The sequence below is a fragment of the Cupressus sempervirens genome, chromosome 9 (genome assembly GCF_028749045.1).
Source record: "Cupressus sempervirens isolate cs-2001-9-10 chromosome 9, ASM2874904v1, whole genome shotgun sequence".
NCBI lineage: Eukaryota > Viridiplantae > Streptophyta > Pinopsida > Cupressales > Cupressaceae > Cupressus > Cupressus sempervirens.
Window position 1 is genome coordinate 26898977 of NC_143126.1, and position 20252 is coordinate 26919228.

Consider the following 20252-nt stretch of genomic DNA (forward strand, 5'->3'; position numbering starts at 1 on the left):
TTATGTGAATGGAAAAAAAATGAGACAAAAGTGAAGATTTCCAACAAATTCTATGCTTGGAAAAAATAAAGGCTATGATAATAGTGCAGATTTCTAACAAATTCTATTACATCAGCTCCTCCATTTCCAAAGCAAAACATAGATCAAAATCTATCCTATCTACAAATCCCCTTCATGTTTTATTGTTCTAGTTTTATTTCTTATAAACTTAAACAACAGACTTGAAACCTTAACACACTCCCTATCATAATATACAGCTGGCAGAAATGATAAGGTTCAACCTCTTTTATAGAAGTCAATAAAGGAAGGCCACCCTTAAATATGGCAGACTAATAGAAAAATTAAGTTTCATAAAGAAATCAACTTTGTTTATTTAACACTTTGTCTTATAATAAAGCCTTAATATGTGATGTTTAAGCCTTCCTCTTATTCTGCGGGAAAGCTTGGGCACATCAACTTCAAAGTTGAGGGCTTGAAGAACTCGCTGTATTCTTGGTCTCTTCCTATAGTTATGAACAGAACACCACAATCCAACGAGCATCAAGCGTTCAATTTGCTTACCATCATTTTCCAGTGTCCAACGCACGCCTTCCACAAGCAATTTCCAGAGCGACGACGCCAAAGCTGAAAACATCCGATTCAGAGCTGACCCTGTGTGTTTCAAAGCACTCCGGTGCGATATAACCCCGGGTTCCACCAGGGTTTGTGTAGTATGAGCTGTTTTCGTGCTCCATCAAGCGAGCCAAAACATAGTGTCCAAGGCGTGCCACAAAGTTGCAGTCCAACATTATGTTGCTGAATTTGATGTCTCTGTGCAGATCGCGTGGGCTTGATTCCACGTGGAGATGGTGAAGAGCCGAAGCCAAGCCGCTCGCTATTCTGAATCTTTCGTTCCAACTCAGATTTCGAATATGGGTTCGTCCGTCGAATAAATATTTGATGATGGAACATAGACTGTGATTAGAAGGTAGATGTCAAAAAAGATATACACAGTCAAATCTAAAGTTCAAAATTACAGACAAATACTTGACGATGGATCATAAAGTGTTACCTGAAATGTTGATGTAGAAAAGGATATACTAATCATAGAACTGATTCGAAATGTTAATGTAAAAAGAGATATACATAATCATAAAACTGATCCATTGGAACCCAAGTGATGAGACCTTTGCGACTTGGGAAGATGCTACACAATTCAGAAGATTGTATCCCTATCTTTTTGCCAGCTTCTAGGAGTAATCCTATGCTAGTAGGGGAGGATAAAGTGCCTCTCATGTTTGCAGTCTAAAGCTTGTTATATTTTGATTTGCGAGAAACTTGATACTCTTATTATGTTTCATTTGAGATGACCTGAGGGTTGGATGTTATACAGGTTGATTTCAGTATCATGGATGTTTCGCTACTATATTGTTTAATTTATCATAATTCCATGTTGATACCATTTTGAGGTGACTATAGATCTATGATGATATTTGATTATCTGGTATTTTGGACACATCTCTAATTCTATTATGTGATGGATTTTGTGCTATGGATATTTAATTTATTTTTGTTTCATTATGTTTTATGTGAATGTGAGTGATGTAAATGAATTATTTCAACATAATTGAATAAATGGTTAAAGTAGTTATTTAATGAATTTATTGCTTTGGCTATGTTAGTATATGCAATTGCACTTGATCATGTGTCTTAGTATGTAGGATTTATATCCCTGGTAATGGCACATGGAGTTAGTGATTCAACTATTCATATTTTACCAATGTAGTCCCTGTATGGTCGATACATTCTTATTTAATTGTTTAAATTAAACTTTTCAGTGATTATTAAATTCGAATGCATTTGCATTTTGTGACTAGACTTGTGACTATGTCTGTGCATTTAAAGGTTTGCATTGTCGTAAACGAAGTTATGGTAATTTCTGTGATTTTGGGTTTTCTGGCTTTAAATTTTATTGAATTTAATTTATGGCAGCCTTGTCGTAGATGAATTAGTATTGCTAAGAATGGCCTATTTTTGTTTGGGTTGATTTAGAGTCTAGATAGTTTAACTAGCTATTTTCCCTAATCCATTATTCACTCGAAAAGTCAATAAGTATTGAAAGAGGAATTTAATTCCTCACTTCTCACTTTTGGAAATTGAAAAATTGAGAAACTTTTCTGAAATCATTTTCAGAAGGATTGGTCTTATGTCCATTGTGAGAGCTATGAGCGTGGAATATTCATGAGGATGGACTCATTGGATCTAGCTCAAGGAGACCTTGCTTTATTATCATTTTTGACCGTATCTATCGATTATTTATTTTACTTAGGTGCTTTCAATTTTAGTCCATTTGGTTGTCAAGTAGGGTTTTCCTGTTTTCATGTTTTAGCTCCATTTCTAGTTTTGTTTATAGTAGTTGTTTGTTTAGAGGTTGAGAACTACTATTCCCCTCCATTTCTATTTGTTGGTTCTGACTAGTTGGTTGGGTATGGACATTTTCCTAGTTTTTGGGATGAGGGTTTGGGTTTTTGCATTGTTATGCTAGCTATTTTTGCATATGGTGTCCGAATCCAAATTTTATTAGATTTTCAAGGCTTTTGTTTCCAAAGACCAAATGGGTTTTAATTTCAATGTTTTCCAGTTTTGAAGTTTCTACCTCATTTTGCATGCCACCTTGTTTTCTTAAGTTTTCTTGGCATGATGTTGATCGTAGACTTGGATCATCCAATTTGGATGTTGGTCAGACCATTGTTTCACTTGCATGTTGCATTAAGATGCATACCACATCTATTCTCCTAAGCTTGTTTTCAGTTGAGTGATATTTTTCTTGTGTTCTCATCCAGTTCTTGTATCATGATCTTCGTGATGGTGGTGCACCACACACAAGCATGTGTGTGTGCATTTTTTGGGTGACTTGTGAGGCCCGATCTTCCATGGACTTGCCAAAGATTATGATCATTTGGGGTTGTTTTTGGAATATGCATGCTTACAAGCACTTATCATTGGATGAGCATGGGTAGGATAGGGTAGCATATGGAGGGGCTTCTATCTCACAACCAGGTGGCTACTTCCATGGGTTGGAAGAAGAAGTTTTAAGTAATTTATAACTAAATAAAACTATTGGGTGGTAATAAAACTAAGATAATAAAAAGATTTAGGATGTGCTCCTTTTGTTGCGAAGTTTGAGCTGCCAATACTAGCTTGGGATTTCTGATGCCAAGTGACTCTCAACGATGTCAACCCCTACATAGTAGCTTGTTGAGTGTTTGACCAAGACTTGTAGTGTTTGCATTGTCTCATGTTCTTGGTTTAAATCATCATTACTGTCTATGGTGAGTGTTAGCCATGGAAATTATGCTTTATGTGTGTGTGGTTGGATTGCTATCTCCATGAACATGACGAGAATGGACATACAGATTTCACATGGTTGGGAGGCATAGCTACCTGTACCACTACTAGCGACCAGTGTAGAGAGATGGTTTACTGTGCTAGTGCGACCATTGCTTGATATTTTCACTTAGTACTTTGGGTTCTAGAGTATGCATTCTTGTGTTTTATGCTTTCATTAGAATGCTTGTTTATCCATTTTTGATGATGTTAGTTTATTGACGCATTTCTTTATTATGATGTTCAACATATGATTAGATGAGGTTTGTTGCTTAGTTGGAGTATCTATTGCATTTGGTTTAGCATGTTAGATTTCCTATTCTTATCATTTTATTACATTTTAGTAGTGACGTCCTTATAAGACAACTCTGACCATCTAGTTTGCAATTTGGGATGTCACACACAAGGGATGGCTAAGGCCTTCGAGGTCTTATGATTATATTATGGTTGACAAGAACTGTACACTTATTTTGGTAGTTTTAATTCATTGCGATATTACTTTTAGTATGTTCTTTTACTGCTTTGTTTTAGATTGTTGTTGTATTTTTCCATCTTACAGTTTAGCATTTGAGTGTTTATGCCTTGATTGGTGGATCCAGTACTCCCTGGTGTACAGGAAATTCATTTCTTAGCTTTTTAACTTTATGTTTTATGGATTGCTGTTTTGGATCCTTGCACAAAATTTCACTTTCTCTCGCAAAAGTGTGAAAGTTTGCATGGTGTGCTGGGTTTTCTCATGCAGCTCTTAGCACTTCCTTGTGCAAAACCCCACACTAGTTTTGTGTGCTTTGGCTACTAAGCCAAGTACTTCCTCATGCCATTTGGTGCATTTCCTCATGCTAAAGGAAGTTTCTCATGTGGCGTGATGTACTTCCTCATGCGAGAATTCTATCTACTATTGTCCTTGCACGAAAAAATAGAGGAAATCTCCACTAGTTTTCAGGGATCATTTTTTGGTGTTTTAAGTACCATTTGGGTTTGCTTAACTTTTCAAGCCTTGATAGATCTTAGATTCTTCATTCCATTGTCATCTTTTGTTTTTGACTTCTCTATTTGCGTGTGTCAGTTGGGTAGTGGCATTTGGAGATTCGTTGGTTGCCAAGATTCTGCTTGAGTCTTCCATTGTGATTTTTGTGATCCTCATATGTTAAGTGTCATGAACACCCATACTTATTTTTTTTTAAAACTATCTTTGCTTGTATTGAATCCTTTTTCCAAGGATCTCTGGGTGGGGCACTACAAAAGGTGTATCTCATAAAGAGATATAGTGGACAACATGTGCTCAAATGGAGTGGGAACTATTGTGTTGTGTACATGATAAACCATAAGAATATGCAAACTCCTAGTTTTCATTTTGTTGTTTATTATGGAATTTGGCCCATTTGGGCTCTATTCATGGTGCTTTTTTCGACTCTTTTTTATTATGGGCTATGTATATATGATGTTTAAGATTTTTCTTAATTGCTTAATGCTGGTTATAATTTGAGACACTCTAATGTGGGGGTTTTAAAACTAAAAGGAGGGTTAGGTTAAAATGTTCTATATTTGACTTATAGTTGCTCTGCAACATTAATTTTTCTTGGTTGGCCCCCATATTTGGCTACTTTGAATTTCAAAAATAGATGTACGATATATATTTTTGATTATAACATTGAACCTTAAAACTTAAGATTATTGTGTATAAGTTACCTTTTTGTTTCTCAATCTCAAATCAAATAAATTATTGTTGTCCAAGGTGTTATAATCAAAGTAGACCTCCAAATACAACTAAAGCTATATTTAAAACAACTATACCAAAGTAGTAGACTTAATACATTTACCAAAAATCCTATTATAAGATAGTTTTCCACATGTATACAATTAAAAATTGAAAGTTAATCTTATTTAACATTTGTTCCTATTTTTTCTCTTTTACCTTCTTAACTTTTGCTTCCTTCTATACCTTGTCTTATTCAACACTTTGGTAAGGAATATTGTAAAGTCCCCTATGGGAATTTTAAAATATTGTCCATTTCTCCAATATTCTTTGTAGATTAATTTCATATATCCTTTGTATTCCTTATCTTAATAAAAATATAATAAGTTTTTATATTTCTATTTCAATCTATTGTGTCATTTTGAGGCAAGGGGTTGTGAATTTTGATTTATTAATTATATGTACTCCTAATCTATAAAATATTTATTAATTTCAATTATATATATATATATATATATATATATATATATATATATATATATATATATATATATATATATATAGTTTTCTCATTAATTTATATTTTGATATAACATATTTGATTTATAACACATTTTTATTTTAATAATATAATATAAATAATTTTTTATAGTAAAAATTCTATTACTTATTCATTTTCATACTTTAATATAAAAATTATAATTAAAATATTATATTATAATTATATCAATATTTATATTATTCTTATTTATTAATTTTTTATTTAATAATTATATAAATTTTATTTTGATGGGAATATCACTAATATGATCTTGTTGTGAAGCTTAATGGCACTCCACCTAAGAGCTCTTTTTGCCAATTGATACAATCTTTTCCTACATGCTACAAAGTGCTCGTAGTAGTGTTGAAGTTTAGAAAAAATATTCTACATTCAAAAGACATGAAGGTAAGGAAAGTTTAGAAGATGATATCTAGCTTGATTTTTGAAACAATAATAGCTTCTATCTAGTAACTAATTTTATTTTTGGAAGTTGAAGCCGATAATACATATTGTAAAACTCTTCCAAAACTGCATAACAATTCAACAAAGGGCATTTATATTTTTTATGGTGTAGAGTGCATTTGTGTTGTTGGATAGAGCATGCCTATTGATGTAACCCAAACTCTTCAAAATAATAGCTCAGAAAATGGGTGGAAGTAAGAAGTTGGGTCTCAAATCTACAGAAGTTCATGGATTGAGATCATGCTTGTTTAGAAATGGGCACCTGTATTAGGCTCAGATACCCAATCCAAATTTTAAGAGATGGGCATCCACTTATTTAAAAGTTGAGTACCCATATTTTAGTTTCAAAAAGTGGGTGCTCATTTTTAAAAAAATAAAAAATAATTTTTTTGAAGAAACGGGCACCCATTTCTAAAAAAACCATTAATTTTTTATTTTTTTTGGGATTTAAAATGTTGATTTTACTTTTCCAAAACTGGCACCTATTTTTTGAATTTTAAAAAATGGGTGTCCATTTATTACAACATGGGGCAGTATTTTTTGTCTCACCTCGTATTTCAGTTCGGGATAGGCTTGGTGAGACCAAGCCTATGCCTTGACCTCTAAAGATTTGGCTAAGACATTGAACTAACAAATTCAAGTCTTGCCATGATTTTTAGAGGGTCTTCTCGATCAATTGTTTTATGAAACAAAAACCTATTAGAGTTCTCAGTGTCCTAATTTAAGAAATATAACTTTTATAGTATTATGATTTTATTTAACATTCTTGCATTATTTTTTAATCAAATGTGGTAACTAAATGTAAAATAGCGAGGCTCACTAAAACTTTAATAACTTTTTTATTTTATGGTTTTTCTTAAATTAATTTATATGTCATCAATCTAGATTCAATTCTTTTGAAGTTAAAGAAAATAATTTTTGAAAAAAGTGAAATTTTGATCAAATTATAGTGTTCGTACATAAGAGGTTTTAAAATTTACCTTTATAGCCAATTAAAAATTAATAATAAACAAATTATTCAATAAAAATTCAAGGAAAATATTTTCATCAATCTTTGGTGTGTTAGGTAACTTCCTGTAAAAGGATTTACAAAAAATTATTTATTTGTGTCAAATTCTAATGTCTGTACACAAGTGTGGTATGGTCCTAAAATAAACATTTTGAAAAAGTCATTATTAAAGACCCATACCAAAAAAAAATCTATCATATGGGTACACAAATAAATTACATATTCAAAAAGTAGATTCTAAGCAGTACAATTTTGATTCCTACACTTTTTTTATATTCAATCTCTAAATGCCTCAAATTTTGACATTAATTGACAAGAAATTTTAAAACTAGGAAAAACACTTCCACTTTTTGCCCAAAAGTGAGATCCAACTTCTTGCACTTACCCAAATTACACAACACAGAAGTTTCAGAATGCCAAATTCTTCATTAAACTTTTCCAAGTCCACTTTGCTCCTCCAATGAAAAAAATAAAACTACTTATTACAATTTCAAAAATTACCATATTTGGTAGATATTTGGGAAAACAATTTTTTCTATTGTTTGTAATTTTCAAAACTCATTCTACGAATCTTGATTTTTCCCAAGAAAATTCCCAACCAAGCAAGATGAATTGCCAAGTAATTTACAAAATCAAGAATATGATTTCAGATTTATTACAAAAACAACTTTCTAAAAAACTGAAACAAAAACACAAAAATCTAATTTCAGAGGCTTAAGTTGATATTTCTTCCTCATGTAACTTTTTCAAAAATTTTAGCCAAAACCCACATCCGAGTCAAAAGTTATGGCCCTCAAAAGTAAATCTCGACCAAAACCCAAATTTAAGCCAACAAACTTGATCTTCGGATGCTCCTGCATCACCTATTTGTAAATTTGATTGATAGGTGGTTATATATCTATTGACTTACAACATTATGAAGATGTAAGTTAGAAATTAGTTATGGTTGTTAACTACATTATTAAATCATGTACTTCATTGGATTTTGTTAGTTTTAATCATATCTATAGGGAATAAAATAGAGTAGTAGAATGTTTGTCAAATCTAGGCTTCTATTCATATCCAAAGTTTGGAATATATGGATAAGATAATTACCTCTTTGTTTGTCTTAGTATTTCTACCACTTAGTGGATCTTGGTAGGGTTGTTTAATTCCTATGTTACATATGTGGTAATTTGAATAAATTTTGAGCCCTATTTTATTTAAATAATATATCTTTATAAATAACATTTTCATTATATACCTCTATATATTCATAAAGATATGTAAGGAATATCAAATCATCGATTACATCTTTAAAGAAAGCTTAAATATGGTTCTTGCAAGTACTAGTGAGGATTCCTTAGTAGGGTTAAAGCTTGATAATAGGACTTTGGTGGCATCTCTTGACCTTCGAAAGCTTGGAGATGATGGTATTTTAGATTTTCATAGGAGTTGCATCCATGATGTCTAATGTGGGACCATCTCATTCCTTTTCCTAGAGATCTTAGATGTAAACTTTAGTGTGATAGGCCCCTAAAAGGTGGAGGCTATCTGCAAGGTAAATGGGTCTTCTCTCCTCTTTTCAAAAAGATAAGTCTATGAAGTCTTGGGAAAATCTTTTTTTTAAGGATTCCTTCTTTTCAAGAGGTGGAGTGGTAGTTGTTAAATATGTAGAAGGAACTTGTGTTAATGTTGTGGACCTTTCTCTAGACCACTCCCTTTCTAAAATATAGAGTGCGCTAGCTAGAAAGTTTGAAGGTTGTTGACCACATATTGTACTAGCCTAAAAGTTTATTTTTAACTCTTGGGGCCTACAGGGTTTTTTTGTTACTATCTCTTCCTTTCCTAAATGTTTCTTTTGATTCTCTCTTCCTCTTATGGAAGACTGTCTCCATATTTTGGCCTTGGGTCCATGTTCCTATAAGAAAGATCCTATCTAGCTCTATAAATAGTACCCTAGGTTTTACCTAGTGGCCCATCTTAATGTTGCAGTTCCTACATGGGTCCATATCCTTGGTCTTCCTTTGAATTCTAGTATGATGAGGTGATCGAAGGAATCACTAATTCCTTTGGTGAATTTATAAGGGTGGATACAATTTCTAAAAGTTGGGCTTGAATTTTTTTTTCTTATTTTTGTATTTGTTTAACTCTAGAGACCATCTTACTTAGCTCCATTTTACTAATGTCTCATCTTGGTTCCATCTCTCAAAGTTTGGAATATGATAACTCCACTCTCTATTTGTAGAATGGGTCCTTAACTGACCACACTAATTGAATTTTTGTAGGGAGTTAAAGAGACCCATTGAAAAGGTGTTTAAGGGTGTTGGTGATCCTCTTGTTAAGAATGATTCTTGCTTGTATGTTGCGATCCTAGTACAAATTCTTGCTATTAATTAAAATTAAATATTTTCAATGTGTCCCCTTATTATATTTTATTCCACGCTCATGCTAATAATTATTTTTTATATTCTTTCTATAGATTCTTGAAACTATCCAAGAATTTTGAAAAAACTTTTAAGGCATAAATTGGAAGACTTTGAAGGTTTGACTTTATAAACTTTTTAATGTTCCATCTTGGCTAAGAAGTGAACCTTCCCATCTAGAAAAATTTCTTTGAAACCCATCCACTAGGGAAGCCTTGAAGGAATCAAGGGGTTTAGTTTCAAGAGGCAAACAAAGATAGGTCACATGCAACGTCTTAATTTGGGAATCCAACATTCCAACTATTCTTCCTTGTCATTTACCCATAGTATTTAAGATGAAAACATAGTTTTTTTACACTTAATAAGTTGACCTATGCACAAAGCATACAAATGAAGAATTTATTTACACCCAATAGTATCCTTTATAGTTGATTCTCCCATAATACCCTTGTCAATGATAAATTACTTGTGAGAGCACACTAGATCCTTTGAAGAAGGTTTTAGGTCTTTAGAAAGAAGGGAAGAAAAAAAGAAAAGAAACTCTCCCAAGATATTTTTATCAGACATTTTCATTCTAGAGTTAGAAATAATTCTAGAGAATCTTCTAACCACCTTGTGTTTAGATATAGTAATACAAAAGAATTTAGAATTTCTACCCCCTAAGTTCAACCACAATGTTATAGATATATTTTTCGCAAAATGCTTCTCTATAGTAATAATGTCATGATATTTCAACAAGGAAACCTTTTCTTTATTCTCCAATCCTTGAAAATCCCTTGAATCTTGTATAGACTTCTAACTCACATATAGCTTTCACCTTACCTTTATTAAAACTCTTTTTTTTTTACCAACATAAACATAGCAGACCCATCTATCTAGATATCCTACCACTCTTGGATTTTTCCTCTTAAATTAGGATGTTCCAACCATATTTTTTCAAATTCAAAAGGGGAATTCATCTTAATAGTTGAAGCTGTTGATACTAGAGAAATAGGAAAATGAACTAAACTTGTCGTAGGAAGGGTCACTAGGGTGAAATAGAACAAGTTTAGCTAGTTAACCAAGAGAAGAGTCCTATCCAACTTAACTTGAATCATGATTTCCTTTCTTCTATTGTTAGATCACGTAAAATTTAGCACTTGAAGATAAACATCCACTAGAGATTGAGAGCTAATGAAGCTCATTAGATCCAACCTATCCTATAAATGGATTTGGATCAAAACTCATCCAACCTTCTCTAAATCTCTTATGGTATTATTGAAGTCCCCCAAAATGAGCCAAGTTTCCATAGGAGTAGGGTGTCTAAAGGCATCCAATCTCTCCGAAAAACTCAATCTTACCACATTTGTGTTGGGGGCATAATTTTTTGAGAGAATCTAAGATAATTTATTCCTAATATGAAGAAACAAAATACACAAAAGGTTGTTCTCAGACAAGATCAACTCACCTTAATCAATAGCCTTGTTACAAAAGAAAGCTACTCCTCCTGATGCTCCTTGGGAACTAGAACCAAACACTTTACCATTTTTGAAAAAAGAGAGTAGTTCCACATTTTCACTCGGAATCCTTATTTCTTGGACCAGATTTATACTTGGTGTATGATCTTCAACCATATTTCTCATAACGTCTTGCTTGTGAGGAGCATTCAATCCTCTTATGTTCTAGGACACAATCTTAATTTAGAACATATAGTAAAGCTCTCCTAGATGATCTATTATTTTCCATCCATAATATTAGCTTTACTTTCTATTTATCTAGTTTCTTTTTTGTTTTTCCTTCCCAAGTCAGGCTTCTTCCCTCCCACATCAAGTTTGGCCTTTATCTTAGAGACCATATCGAAATTGGAGGCAAGGAATTTCTTTCTCATCTTATTAACCTCTACCCATTGACATTGAGCTCTATCTACCATTTGAAGGATTTTCTCAAAAATAGAAACAAATGGGTTTATAGAATGAATGAAGGTAGAGGCTCCTAGAAATCTAAGGAAATCTTCTCTAACCCCTTTCAAAAAGACATAGCAACTCACTCAGTCATCCGCCCTACGTTGAAGTAACTACTTGGTAGCACCATGTGGATAGAACTCTAGACTTCCTTAAGACCAATCTTCCTAATTTCTCCTTCAACATCTACTATTAGAACCTCCCAGACCCTTCAACCCATCAAAACCTGAATCTCAAAGAAAGGATTATTAGCCAAAGGAACCTCCTAATCAAGAATAAGTTTAAGAAACCTCCCTTTGTAAAAGATTATAAAACTTTGGTGAATCTAACATTATTTTAGGGGAGAAATTTAATTTTTATTGGTGATTTTTTTCTTTCAATAGAATTTTTTTAATTCTATTAGCAATTATTTTCAATTGTATTGAAATTCTATAAAATGTTGGTGAATCTAGTGTGCTCCCTACTGCCATACAGGGCAGGGTTGACGGACAACTCCCCATGGGAGTTTTTAAGGGTAGCACACTAATAACTCAAATAACATTTAATATTTTATTAACTTGTCCTAATTTAATATTATATCATATAAAATATAGATTCTATATTTTTATAACCATCAGATGGTTCTTAATCAATAACCCAAATCCTATTTTGGGTAAAACTTTTGAAGGACACCAAGATTTAGAGACAGTTCCCAAAATAAAGACATGTGTCCATAATAAAATCTTTTTTTAGCCCAAAGTGAGAATTGATAAAAATTTCCATGGAAACTCTCCACAAAAGAGACACCTATAAAATATATGCATTTAGCCTATAAGTGAACTTTAATTTCTACCACATATTGGCGAATATAATCATCAATTGAGGCAAACCTTGCAAATTATAGGTGATAATATTTAGTTTTTCATGTCAAAAGATTAGATTCTATTGACAAAATCATCGCTAAACTAAAAGTAACTATGTATCATTAATGTCAATTGGACAAAGCATGCTACCCTCGTTTCATAAAGTACAAGCAAAATTGCCACCCCAAAAGTGCACTTTTTTTTTTCTTCCAAATTTAGGGTCTCTAATGAGTTAGATTTTCCACTAAAGTAAACCCTTCTCCTAATTTGGTTCCTTAAGAGAAAGAGCTAGTGGGTCCATTTTCCCAACGACTAGATGGGAAATTGGGAAAAGCATTAGAACTAGCTCTGGATATATAAGATCTGAAGGAATAATACTTTCTCCTTGTGTTTAGGATTCTACCAAAGCATAAAATATTCTTTTTGTTCTGTTGATAGTTGTTCTATCCAAATGTGATTGGAAAAGGGAACAAAGGAGGGAGGAGCTCAAGAAGAAGGAACTCCTTGCTTAGCCACTTTCTTCTTCTTCTTCTTCTTCATGGTGTAGCTTTTCACCCCATGAATAGTTTTGTTACAAAAAAAAAAAAAAGAGAAAAGGAGGGGTTCAAACTATACTTCCTTCCTTAAAACCCCATGATTTGATTTAATCTCAATAGTTGAGGAAATATTCTCTAGTTTCCCAATGTTCACATAGACCCTAGCATAAAGTAGTCTAGATTTAGATGAAGTATTTAGGTTAATTTAGAGGAGTTCCCCAAAGCAACTCACCAACCCTTTTAGGACATCCAAGTTCTAGAACTCTAGAGGAAGAGCTAGAAACCTAACCCAAGCTATAACAATTGAGAAGAAAGAATCATCATAGTTTAACTTAGACAACCATTTCTAGAAGGAAAGAGTCATCTTTCCAAACACCCATGATCCACCATATAGAACATAATTATAGTCTTCTTTATTGAAAAAATCAAAGGATAGAAAGCTCCTTGGAAGGGTTTCTATTTCCACATGGTTTTTTAGATGTCATTTCTTTTTAACAAAGTGACACATAGTTTCTATATTTGAGAGGACTAGGAAATTTCCCTATCAAAGTCAATTCCATTAATGTCATCAAGTGATCTAGGATGGGGTCAAGGACATAAATACAATATTCTCCATCCTGACAACTCACCCTAATCAAATCCTTGGAATGAGGAAAAAGGTTCTTACCTTTTGGATTTGCAAACAACCTTGACCTATTTTTTGGATAGTTGGCCATCCCCAGTTATTTCTTGGGAACCTATTCCTTACCGCTACGCTCCTTTGGAGATCCATAAGACTCTTTCTTAGAAACAAATCTTTCTTAGAAAGAGAACCAACTAACATAGGAATAGAGTTTAAAGCATTCTCTAATTGTGGAGAGAGGATAGGAGAAACCTCATGAGGAATTGATACACCTACTCCCCCAAATTCCAACCAAGGCCCCTGCATCCTAGCTAGCTCTATGGAACCTATGGAACCCTCCAAACAATGATTCTTTCATGGCTTTGAAGCATCCAAATTAAAAAATTTTCCCACAGAGCACATGTCCCAACCTTAATTTTGATAATAGAAAGGTAGGAATAATGGTTGTTGTTCACTGATTTACTTTTCATTATTTCTCATGTTGAATGGATGAATAAAAGATGAAACATAATGAATTAATTCAATTTGTTAACTGTGTTTTAATTTTTAGTTATAAGGTGTTTATTGTGACACTATTGGTTTTGTTCTTTTCTTTTTATGCTTTTGCTCATTCTATCCCTCTTATGGTTCTGTGTTGTGTTCAATTTTCATGGTTGTCAAAATGAAAACATAGATATAAGTTGTATGTTTTAGAATATGAGTTTACATCCAATTCATTAATACTTTATAGTGATGGTTGTTCATTAGATGCCTTTTTTGTTTTCTTGTTAAGAGCATAAGCCATTTATTTTTAAAGTAAAAAATATATATTGGTTTTTCGAGGGCTTGAGTTGTATTATACCAAAGATCAATATGTTAACCAAAGCATTTCAAGAATGTTTTAAATGGATTTGAAAAAGTATCCGAGTATTTTTTTCTTTGTAGCTATAGCTAGAGTTGCTCTACATGCCTTTAATATAATGAAAGGCAATATTATGAATTGAAAATTTTCTTCTTCTATTCATATGCATGTGTGCACACATGCACATGCACCTATGTGTGTATCTATGTAAATATGTGTGTATGTGTACACACACACACATGCACAATTAAAAAATTATTTTCATGAGTTGAAGGAATAACTAAAAGAAAGATCTATTACTTTCAAGTCACCAACCAATAGCATTTACTAATAAATTAAATTTAATAATCTAATTATATTTCTACACTTAACATTATATGTACAATTAAAACAAAATATTTTGATGACTTGAAGGAATAACTAAAAGAAATATCTATTACTTTCAAGTCACGAATACATAGCATTTACAATCAAATTTAATAATCTAAGTATATTTCTACATTTAACATAATATGCACAATTAAAAGAAAATGTTTTGATGAGTCGAAGGTATAACTGAAAGAAAGATCTATTACTTTCAAGTCATGAACTGATAGCATTTACTGATAAATCAAAGTTAATAATTTAAGTAAATTTCTGCACTTAACTTTATATCCAAAATTTTTTTAAAAAATGTTTTGATGAGTTCAGGGATTAAGTGAAAGAAAGCTCTATTACTTTCAAGTCAATCTATAGCATTTAGTGACAAATCAAATTTAATAATCTATTTATATTTCTACACTTAACTTTACTTTATATTATGTGAATGAAAAAAAAATGAGATAAAAATGAAGATTTCCAACAAATTCTATGCTTAGGAAAATTAGAGGCTACTATGAAAGTGCAGATTTTGAACAAATTCTATTCTGTCTGGTCCTCCATTTCCAAAGCAAAGTGAAGATCACACTCTATCCTATCTAAAAATCCACTTGATTTTTTATTGTTTCTGTTTTATTTCTTGTAAACCTAAACCTTAACACACTCCCTACCATTATCATTAAATACAGAAGGCAGACCTGATAAACTTGAACCTCTTTTTAAGTGGCCGATAAGTCTCTCCAGATAGTTTGCGGGGAAGCTTGGGCACTTGGACTTCAAAGTTGAGGGCTTGAAGAGCTAGCTGTATTCTTGGTCTCTTTCTATAGTCATGAACAGAGTATCCAACGAGCATCAAGCGTTCAATTTGCTTACCATCATTTTCCTTATCAAGCATTGGGTCAGCTGCCTCAAGTATGTGTCCCGCTTCACCCACCCGACCAAACCCATGTTAGACGCCACAAGCTCTCTGTCCAACGCACGCTTTCCACAAGCAATTTCCAGAGCCATAACACCAAAGCTGAAAACATCTGATTCGGAGCTGGCCCTGTGTGTTTCAGCGCACTCCGGTGCGATATAACCATGGGTTCCACTAGGGTCTGTGTAATATGAGGTGTTATCGTGCTCCATCAACCGTGCCAAACCATAGTCCCCAAGGCGTGCCACAAAGTTGCAGTCCAACATTATGTTGCTGGATTTGATGTCCCTGTGGAGAACGCGTGGGCTTGATTCCACGTGGAGATGGTGAAGAGCCGAAGCTAAGCCGCTCACTATTCTAAATCTCTCGCTCCAACTCAGATCTCGAATCTGAGCTCGCCCAGGAAACAAATATCTGATGATGGATCATAGAGTGTGATTTGAAACATTGATGTAAGAAAAGATGCACACAATCAAATCTAGAAGCTCTTACAAACAAATACCTGATGGTGGATCATAGAATGTGATAGAAATGTCGATGTAAAAAAAGATATCTACAATAAATTCTACAAGCTCAATATTATAAACAAATACCTAATGATAGATCATAAAATGTGATTCAAAATATCATCATAACAAAATATATACACAATCATAGAATGTGATCTGAAATGTTGATGTAAATATACACAATCTAATCTAAAAGTTCAAAATTACATATCCATAAATACCTGTCCAGGCTGCCATTCGACATGTACTGGTAAACCAAAAGAAGTTCGCCACTATTTTCGTGGCACCATCCCAAAAGAAGAACCAAATTCGGATGGGACAAGCTGTCAAGTACTGCAATTTCTGATTTGTATTGCTTAAGCCCCTCTGAGTTCTTTGAGATTATTTTCATCGCCACTGTTTCTCCATCCTCTAGATTTCCTTTGTAAACACTTCCAAATCCTCCCCTTCCAAGTAGTAAATCTTCGCTAAACTCAGCAGTCGCTCTACTTAGCTCTTCGAAACTGTCTCAATAGGGAACAATTTAAAAGATTTTATAGAACATCGAAATACATAAGTTGTAGAAAACAGGGTCATACTTAAACATAACACACTAAGGAAGAAATTAAGCTTGAAAAATAAGTAAACTTTTACTATTTAACACTTTTAGCCTGGGAATCAAACCTTAGTGCGTGATGTTTAATGAGTGTGGATTTATTGACCTATGTTTTATGAGAATTAGTTCAGAAGTATTGCAAAACCTTAAGCAAGTTTTGTGTCTTAAGAACCATTCATTTGAAAACCTCTTAAGTTCATTAATTGATAAGTAGCAGATATTCTCCATGACAAGATAAATTATAATATTACTATGAGAATTCAAACTAATAATTTTTTTAACAAAAACCAAGTTCCTTTAAGTTTAAGCAAGTTTTGTATTCTTAAGTTTAAGCAAGTTTTGTATCTTATGATCTATTCATTAGAAAGTTTTTATTAGAAAGTTCATTAAGTTTAAGTAAGTATTGTATCTTATGAACTATTCATTAGAACTGATAAATAAGAAATATTTTCCATAGCATGAAAAGAAAATTCAAACTTACTGAAACTCGTTAATCCATTGAATATTTATAATTGTACCTGTATACACGAGGGCTTCCATTGAGACTTATTTCATCATCGAATTTTTCAGCAACTTCATCATTCTTAAGGCCGTTGGGATCCGAAATTGGCACGTCTCTAACTGATTTTACTCCTTTCTTACGCTTTAGCCTGTACATTAATGCAGCGAACAGGATAAGTATAAAGGCGACCACGGCGACTGGAGGAGCAATTATCATTGAAAGATGCTCTACTTTATTATGTCCCCAACTGGTTTCGCTTGAAAAATTCCATGCGATGATATTGTGCCTCTGGTTGGAAAGTCCAGTTGAAGCAGAGAAACCAACTTTGACCTCTTCAGGCAGAAAATCCGAGAGATTCAAAGGATAAGTCAGCGTAGGAATTTTAGGACGAGGAGAAGTGAAGTCTGATCTGTAACTAGGCATAAACACCTTCAGCTCCTTAGGTTGCCCAGAATAATCAATCCACACTTCCCAAGTTAGTCCGCTGTGAAGCCTCTCAGACGAAGAAACATTCTTGATAGAAGTGATATTATTGATGTCAATACCCACATGATTATCATCCGGATCATGCGCATTGACGCTAAAGAATTCATCAATTATATCGTTTTTGAACGTATCAAATTCAATAGCAATTGTTTGGGTCGATGATTTACCATTGGTTGTACTGTTGAACAGTCCGAGCCACATACCATTGGGGGTTCTGCACGCCAAGGAGCCATGAAGAACGTAAGACCATCAGCATAAAAGTTCTGTTTGGTTTCTTTTGCAGGGTGTATTTTGAACCGAAAATAGGATTGAAAGCTTGCAAGAGTCCCAGAAGATTTACGCCATATTTCAATGAGTTCTTTGTAGAAGGCCCAACCCCGGGTCCAATTTATATTTTCACCGTACATACTCTTTGTAAGTTCAATGCTATCCTCGATTAGTGAAGCATTTGGAACTATTTCAATGGAACTATTATCAGAGAGAGGGAAATTGAAGTGCTGACCTTTATGGGCCTCCGAAAAAAGTACAAGAGTCCATTGAATTGTGAGAGAGATGCATATGATTTTTGCTACAGCAGACATGCAGCCAGATGCTTAAAGCAGAACACTTGGCAGAAATTATTTCTCCTCTTTTGTTCTTCTTGAGCGATTAAACAAGGTCAGTTTTATATATCATCCAGCAAAGAGTAGTTATTTTTATATTATAAAAGTTTGACAATTAAATATTTAGCGTTTACCTTTCAAACCTGTAAATATGAAGTAAACTTTTAGAGTGGCAAGTTAAGTAAGACAATAATATTTACCTCTTGATACCAATTGAACTCTTCTCTCACTTTTAATTTATAATCGAAGTCCTCTTTCACTTTTAATTAATTAATTTATAATTAAGATGATTATTTTTTTTACATATCTAAGACGTGTGTTTATTTTCATAGATAAATATATGTTTAAAGACTAGTATTTAACATAATTGAAATGTTAATTATATATAGTGCAAGCCACTTAACCGGCACACTATATAGTGTATTGCATGAATGACAGACTAGGCTTCCCTACCATACAACACATGCACTCTTTTATACCAGTGTCCCCTCAATACGCTAATATAACTTCATGCACACTTCCACCATATTATGCATGCTTCCATCATATTGTGCACACTTCCACCATGTCATGCACATTGCACTATGGACGCCACACACTGCACACCACATACCACATGACTGCACTTTTATGTTGCAAGTGCCATGCTACAACTTGGCACTGTTCAATGCCCAACACCCTTCAAGGCTTGGTAATTAATTAACCACTAAATGGTATACTTGATCTATTCAAAAATATGAATGACTATTATTATATTAAATAGTAGAACAATAGATTGTAGAAAAAGGTATATGCACAATGGATCATAGATTAGGATATATCATCCAAAAGAGAATGCCATTTTTATATTTAAAAATTTCGCAAATAAATATTTTGCTTTTACCCTTCAAACCTACATATAAAAAGTAATTCTTAGAGTGACAAGCTAATATCTACCATTGAATACCAATTGTAGTCTTGATTCTCTTATAATTTATAATTAACTCAAATCATTTTTTTTTTTTGAATATTCTAAAACATGTCTTTCTTTTCATAGATACCCAAATATGTTAAGATTAATATTTAACATATTTAAATGTTAATTATATAGTGTAATGTGCTGATAGACAAGGCTTCCCTGCCATATAAAATTCACACTCTTCCATATAAGTGTCCCCTACATATGCTAATGACCCCTCTTGTAGACTACCACCATACTGTGCACACTTCCATTGTATCATGTACACTTCAACTATGTTGTGCATTCTGCATGCGAACACGACACACCACACACCGCATGACTACACTTTACACATCGAACAACCCACACTATAATTTGGCATGCTTCAACACTTGATGCCCTTCAACACTCAACCTTTGAAACACTTGGTAATTGATCCCTGAATAGTATACTTGATCCATTTATAAATATGAATGACTATTATTATAATCCAAAGTAACACAATAGATCATAGATTAGGGTATATGAAAACCACATAAATGAATTGCTATCAATTGGAGATTTATATTCTTATAATGTATCTAGATGCACAATTTTTTCCTTGCAAAAAGACTTCACAAATTTGAAGCACATAATGAAATATATAAGGCATTATTTCCAATTATAGACTAGGATGGTGGTTAACCATCAAAACTATGAATATATACTAGGGAGGGTCTTCCACCTCTAGAACTGCACACAAGACTCAATTTCGATATGAATCGCAAATACATGAGAAATATAAAACCACGATAGTTTTATAAATGCCTCCAAGAATATTCTACTAAGTTACAATGGGTTGAAATAACTTTATTTATTATTTTATAATTTTGGTCTCTATTTATTTTATAATTAAATTAATTTACTAAAGAAATCCTTTGAAATACTATTTAAATTTTGGAACCACCAACTAAATTGATTAAATTAATTCACATTCTATTAATTTAGGGATGTTATATATAGATTCAAGGTTTATCTCTTATAATTAAAATTTTTATATTCTTTCGTTTGTATGTAAAAAATATATTTTTTATGGTGCATCGTTT

At 32.9% G+C, this 20252-nt stretch overlaps 1 pseudogene; it reads right to left on the minus strand.

The window, feature by feature from the left end:
* Positions 1 to 563: 563 nt before the first annotated feature.
* Positions 564 to 18206, minus strand: LOC149537456 (L-type lectin-domain containing receptor kinase IX.1-like; annotated as a pseudogene).
* Positions 18207 to 20252: the final 2046 nt, after the last annotated feature.